Source organism: Diachasma alloeum, unplaced genomic scaffold (genome assembly GCF_001412515.2).
Source record: "Diachasma alloeum isolate Michigan unplaced genomic scaffold, Dall2.0 Dall_scaffold_01349, whole genome shotgun sequence".
NCBI lineage: Eukaryota > Metazoa > Arthropoda > Insecta > Hymenoptera > Braconidae > Diachasma > Diachasma alloeum.
This window is the reverse complement of record NW_021681452.1, coordinates 1-7182: the sequence shown is the minus strand read 5'-3', so window position 1 is coordinate 7182 and position 7182 is coordinate 1.

Here is a 7182-nt window from a genome sequence, read left to right as displayed (position 1 = left end):
GAGAGAGAGAGAGAGAGAGAGTAAAAATTTATAAACCGTTACCTTTTCTTTGCGATAAAAATCGTGAATCGATTCCCGAAATTTTTAGACTAATATTCATTAAATAACTTCATTACATAAATCAGATATTTTGCAGATATTTCTTTTTTTTTTGAGTCAGTTTTGATTGAGTTAAAGTTTAGTGATTTTGAGATTTTCCTACGTAAATTCGGTTAAGGATCAGGATCTCACCGTGGAATATTTGGCCAAGATAATGTGCTACCCAGTGTTTCCTGTAACCTTTTTTGGTTTGTCGATAGAGTGAGTACATAGGTCGAGTTGAAATGCTTGCGCTCCCTTGAGCGAGAGTGTTAGAGCTTTCAGTTGGAAGGCCGTGGAGACGATCACCCAGTCGTCGAAGCGGATCGCTATTGGGTTTTTAGGGATGATTACGATAATCGGAGCGACAAATTTTGATTATCTATTTTGATGTATTTTTGCCCAAGAAAACCGAGAAACATACTTTAAAAAATCTATCTCGAGTATTTATTGAGATATTCATCATTTTACGTATTATTTTAGCAGAAAATTGTCATTTTCTTAACATTATCATACGTAACAAAACAAGAATTCAATTCGTGAATACATGCATATAGTCTCTCAATTTTTCATGGATCTGAGATATTTTCATGCACAAAAATATCAGAAAATATGACGTAAATTGGAAAAAATGGAGATAATAACACCAAATGAAGTAAAAAACTGATATTCCCCATCCAAAAACTCATTACCGAGGTGGGTTCTGTGAGTAGTACCGTCCCATCAAATACATGCAATTCATCGATGAATCAATCAGGAATAATAATAATGGGGGGATGAGGGTTGTAAGGATGAGGATAAAAGAAATACCGCAAATACTGACATATGAATAAATAATTTACTGTTTCACTAGAATTGAATTTATAATTATAGTACCACTCATTATGTAGCATGTTTACAAACGATGTCATCATTATTTTTATGCTTTTCCTCATAACTTCATAACAACATATAATCTTGGAAAAAAATGAACAGGAATTATAAGAATTATCATACAAATAACAAAACAACAAAACTTATTGAAGTACTATAACAATATTACACGTTTTTTCAGTCTTTCATTAGCATTCTTATTCTAATTCGAATATTAATATTATATGAAAAAAGTTACTATCAATTGCCAAATAATATCCAAAATTCAATACGATAATTCCCTGGGCTGTTTACTTGGTCAAACCTTAGATGTTTTATGGTAATTTTTTTCAAATCTCCAAGATTGGAAGTGACAATTCAATTCATTAAGATAAAGTATTGTCTGAATCATTAATCAATACTTAATCAATAGCAAATGAAAGATTTGAGCCAACTCATGGTAATTAAATAAAAAACTAAGTAATGAGACTTTCGTAATTAATTTGAAGTTGTTAATTAAGATTATTAAATAATTATTTCAATAATATGTGACTTCGAAAATGAAGTTGAAAATCATTTCTCTAATTTTTACTTGGCTATTCTCTTCTGAAATCACCTTTTACACAGCTGAATCATAAATTTCAACATCGAAGCAGTCAAATGGTTTGAAACGATTTACCTTCCGAGTAAAATTTAAAGTAGGGAAGACCGTGGCAAAGCGGACCGGGTAGAGGGCGGTTGGCCGGGGCAGAGTGGGATACTTGAAAAAAAGGCAAAAATTAAGAAATTCAAGGGATTTTCGCGGAATCAATCAGGGATCAATAAACGTAAAAAAAAGCTAAAGAAACTCGAATAAAACTAAGGAAAAATTGAAAAAAAATGGAAGAACTCTGGAAATGCTTTTCATTTTCTGAAAACTTTTTCTGGACGTTCCATTAATTTATTTTACCTGAGTAAATAATATTTACATGGGATAAATTATTTTTTCGTCATAAATAATCACCGGGGCATAGTGGGGTACTGATTTTTTTTTTGGAAATGAATCATCAATCAATCAAAAAAAAATTGCCAATAAATCATAAAAAATATTGAATTCTCCCAATAACAATTTTTTGAACATATTCCAACTACTGATCAGGAGTCATTGACAAAAATCACATACACAGTTGTCATCGAATTCTAATTATGAAAAAAAATTAAATTGATGTAACAAATGGCTTTTTAGGCAAAAGTGAATATACCATTTGTTCCATCAATTATCTCAGTGACAAGTGGACTTGAGCAAACATGCCCAGACACTTTTCGTAAGGAATTCAATTTCCTATAAGAAATGTCATTTGACATTTTCTTCCTACAATCGATAATTTGCAGGTTAAATCGATAAAATGTACAAAAACTTGTAATTTTCAATGTTTTTAATAAGAATATCAAAATATCTCAATGACTGTCGATTTTACCGAAAAATATAAAAAGTTATCTTTTATCGGAAATTTAATCCTCTACAATAAAGGTCTATTGTCCCAAAATGAATTTATTGTCACAATTTACCATTATCAACCATCATTAACCGGGTAGAAATTAATTCTCATAACCAATCACTCGGCGGTAGATCTACATTCAAACTTAAATTTGAAATTCTTCTTCATCGTACGTTGCATCCTCCTCTTCATCATCTTCATTCTCGAACATGTCCTCCAAGTTTTCATCAAGGGGCTCCAAGCGAATCTTCTTCGGTGGCACATAGGCTTTCAGTCCCTCAGATTCAACAGTTGGAGGATCCAACTCTAATAATTCCACTCCTACCCTCTTCTCTCCATCCACAACACCTGGATACACTTTTTTAATATCTAAAAGAAATGGCATTATATGTGCCCCGCAATCCTTCCCATGATTCCTCTCCAACTGATGTCCACGATAGAAATAGAGAGCCATGTACTGATGTAACAATTTGGGAATCCTACGACATACAATCGCGGGCTTCAATAAACGGTTTTGATTCTCCAAATCATTTATCGTGTTGATAGGATTGTCTTTATTCACAAATTCATCTTTGCTATGATCTGTCATTAAATGGTGGTATCATCATTAAATATCTCATTGACATTCACATATTGTCGTGCGCTATCAGTGCAAATGGGACTGGTCGATGGTTACAGATATTTCTTAATGTATGGCCACAACTCTCTTTTCGACTTTGCATTGACCCGGAAGAATAATCGTTACTTATCCTCTTTGCAATATAAACCAAGGACTTTTTTCTTTATATTCCGGCCCTTTCTGCCCTCTGATTGGCTAACTGGCTCTATCCAACTCTATGCATGCGGCTGTGGATTCTACGCTGCACCGCATTCGGACTCCTATAGAACATAGGAGTAGCATGGGAAACCACAGAAAACCCATGCCAGTACAGGCGGTCACTATATTAACGACCTCCCGCTCGCCGGAGCCTCTGGTTAAAAAACTCGGTTCCACGGGGAATCGAACTCACAACCTTTCGCACACTAGGCTCGCACGTAGCCGCTTCGGCCACCGACGTCGGTAAAAATTAAGGACTATGATAGTCATTTGCTCTGTCATACGTCCTCGATTATATTTGCGTTTAGACAAAAAAGTTTCATCAACTTGTAAAGTTTTTCCATGCCCACCAAGACGTAAGTCAACATGAGAAGCGATTACTGTAGTAATCAGTAACTGAGAGCACTGAGCTCTGTTGAGTCACTGAGAGCTTCACCATCATTCGGCTGACGTCAATTGGCTAGATTCCTGGATGTGTCAGTCACTTTTGTTTTAATAACAAATGAGGTGGCCAATTATTTAATAACAAATAATGATGGCCAATACCTCATTGATAGAGATGCGATAATTAGTACCTTCAAAAAATGTCCCACTGGCTGGATTTATTGTCTTACGACAACCATGTGATCCCTTCTTCTTGTTTCCTCCCTTTGAACACCGCCAAATCCACCCCAATTTTGCACTTGTCTTCTCCTCCACCACTATCGATGCACTATACAACACGGAGGGGGTAATGAAGATCGTGAAGGAATCAATTCAATTTCTTCCAGAAATTTAACTGCAGTTTCTTCATCTCGTATTAAATTGTGCCACGAAGAAAACGTTGAAAAATTGTGAAGTTTCGAATGGATATCGAACTCTAGCATTTTCCTATTGATAACCTCCACTGATGATTAATGCTCTCAATTGTCGTCAAAGAAAAAAACATCCATAAAGACCGCCACTGGATCAATTTTCTTCAGTCAAAAAAACTTAATAAACAAATGTATACTAATTGTCAACAAAAGTACTCACTCCCCACTTATGCTCACTTTATAACAATATCTTCAGAATTATAATATACTTATAAAGTAATATCACACTACAAACCGAATTGTTAAACACCTGTATTATTAACAAAGAACAATTCACCATTAAATTCTATGAATTGAAAATTTCTTCATATTTCCACTTCTCTCCGCTAGGTGCTACTCTGATGGTAAGAGACATTTACAGTTTTAAGAAGAAAAATCAACGAAGAAAGGACAGAAATGATGAAAAACAAAAATTTTGCAATTGGTCATTAAAAAATTATCTTATTAATTGGATAATCATCGAAAGGAATCCTCTAATTCAATGAACATTTAGTAATGAACTATATGAATCAATTTTTCTTCAAAAATTCTCACGAAAAAAAAATTTCACCTTGAAAAACAAAAATATTTAAATGAATCACTCCCTTCACTGCCTACAAAAAACTTTTATCAACAATTATTTTTACGTGAGGAATAAATCCACGTTAAATTTTTCGATTTATTTAATTTTCAACGAATTTTGTGTTGTTTATCAATTAATTCGATAGCGGAGCGGTAAACCGAGTTAAGTCAATTGTGACAATTTTTCTTCGAAAATCGTAGGTTACTCAATTAAATCCTTGACTAAATTAAAACCAACTAACCACAAAGTGTTGTGGAATAAAATTTTCAGGTCATGTCCGTATTTTTATGTATATGTATATATATGGAACAATTTTTTTTCTTCATTATTCGCTCATGAATTGATGGGAATTAATCTTTTCTAATGTTTTCGATGGAAATTAATCTTCCGAATGGAAGCTTAATTAGACTAAATTAAGCTGGACTAACTGAATGCGGTTTAAATAATCCAAATACGCGATTTTTAGATGATGTCTGTATGTGTATATGTGATCTTTTCTTTCAATTTTTTTTCAAATTTTCATAGAGGGGATCTATCAATTTTCATGAATCTTCTCATGCTCCTCCCTTGGTGCTTACAAAATTCTTATTAAAACGGAATTAATCATGGCTGAAAAAAATTGATATCAATGCCCTCTTGATTCTATCAAAATATGATGGGAATCCCACCATTCGTTATTGAATTACAACCTATTGTTTATGCGATTTGAAAGAAAAAATCAGTTATTTTATCATTACCAAAAAAATCAACTTAATATTAATTACACTGTTAGAAATTTCCTGGAATTCAAATCACAATATCATCTGAATTTTCATTGTTGTGAGTGTCAATTCAATTTCAAATGAAAACGTTCAATAAATTTCTCATTCATCTTGAAAATTTAAGAATAGTACATTGTGTAACCAGTGTGTAAAGTAGCACTTTTTCGTACGATGTGTGATTGTCTGGACTCGTCGATCGCACCAGCCGAAAAAAAATACACGCGCGTGTTGCACATACTATTTTTTGCAATACCTGTAAGAAAAGTTCGCCCACGCGGGGGGGGGGAAGCATAAATGGGACAAATGAATCAATTGCAACTGAACGGTGATGATGAAGTATTTGTAATGAAGTCCAAGAGTAATGGTCGAGGAAGTGGGGTGTCCAGAGGCACAGCCCCGGTGGGGTCCAGAGGCACAGCCCTAGTGGGGTCCAGGGGCGAAGCCCCGGCGTGGGGTTGGGGGGGCGGAGCCCCCCACATTCAAGAAAGAAAATATTCATTTGAAAAAAAAAATTCTTTTAATGATTAATGAATTGAAGAAATTTTACTATAATCGAATCTCATAAAGAGGAAATCTACTGTTCACAATCATAATTATTAATTCACAGCTGGTAAAAGTTTTCAAGTTGGACACAATTACTGGATGGGAACATTGATGAATTATATTCTCGAAACGAACTAGCAGCAAATTTAAGGAAGTGCAAATAAATAATCAATGAATTTAAGGCCCGGGTGGATTATGTTCCGAAGGTTATCTCGATTGTTTTTCCACTTTTATAATGTGAAATATATCACAATTTCCATTGTATTTTACATCACGCAGGAGTCTCTAAAAATTATAATTGTACAACAAAAAAAAANTCAAATTTTATAAAGAGGAAATCTACTGTTCACAATCATAATTATTAATTCACAGCTGGTAAAAGTTTTCAAGTTGGACACAATTACTGGATGGGAACATTGATGAATTATATTCTCGAAACGAACTAGCAGCAAATTTAAGGAAGTGCAAATAAATAATCAATGAATTTAAGGCCCGGGTGGATTATGTTCCGAAGGTTATCTCGATTGTTTTTCCACTTTTATAATGTGAAATATATCACAATTTCCATTGTATTTTACATCACGCAGGAGTCTCTAAAAATTATAATTGTACAACAAAAAAAAAGGTAGAAAAAAACTGAACATTTTCAAAGAGTGTTTTTAATAAAAATTAAAAAATAAGTCCGACACAGAGGAATAGTGAATGGATAATTTATTATCGTAACTAACGTTCTGACAGCTATTTACTACTGTAACAAATGACGACCTAACAGCCATTAGATACATCAAATTATTAATTTGCTATTTCCTCCCTATTGGGTTTATTTCCCAATATTATGTAAAAACGCTCTTTGAAAATGTTTAGCTTTTTTTCAACGTTTTTTTTAATGTACAATCATAATTTTGAAAACTCCAGGACTATGTAAAACTGAATAGCTGTTGGAGATCATTGGAGATTATGAAAATAAAAGAAGCAATCAAGATCATATTCGAAAAGATAATTCACCCGGGCCTTAATTTGAATGATAATATATTCTTTGAATTTTTCTAATATTTCAATATGACTGAATTTCATGTAACTTTGTCGGTGTTGAAAATTTCAAGCTTTTTCACTTGAAATTTCAAGAGTAATTTTATAACAGTGTGGATCAAGACTTGAAAAAATTATTCCAATGTTTTATTAATGAAATTGAAAGATAGTAATAATAACATCATTGCTTGTCAAGTTACATAGTAAC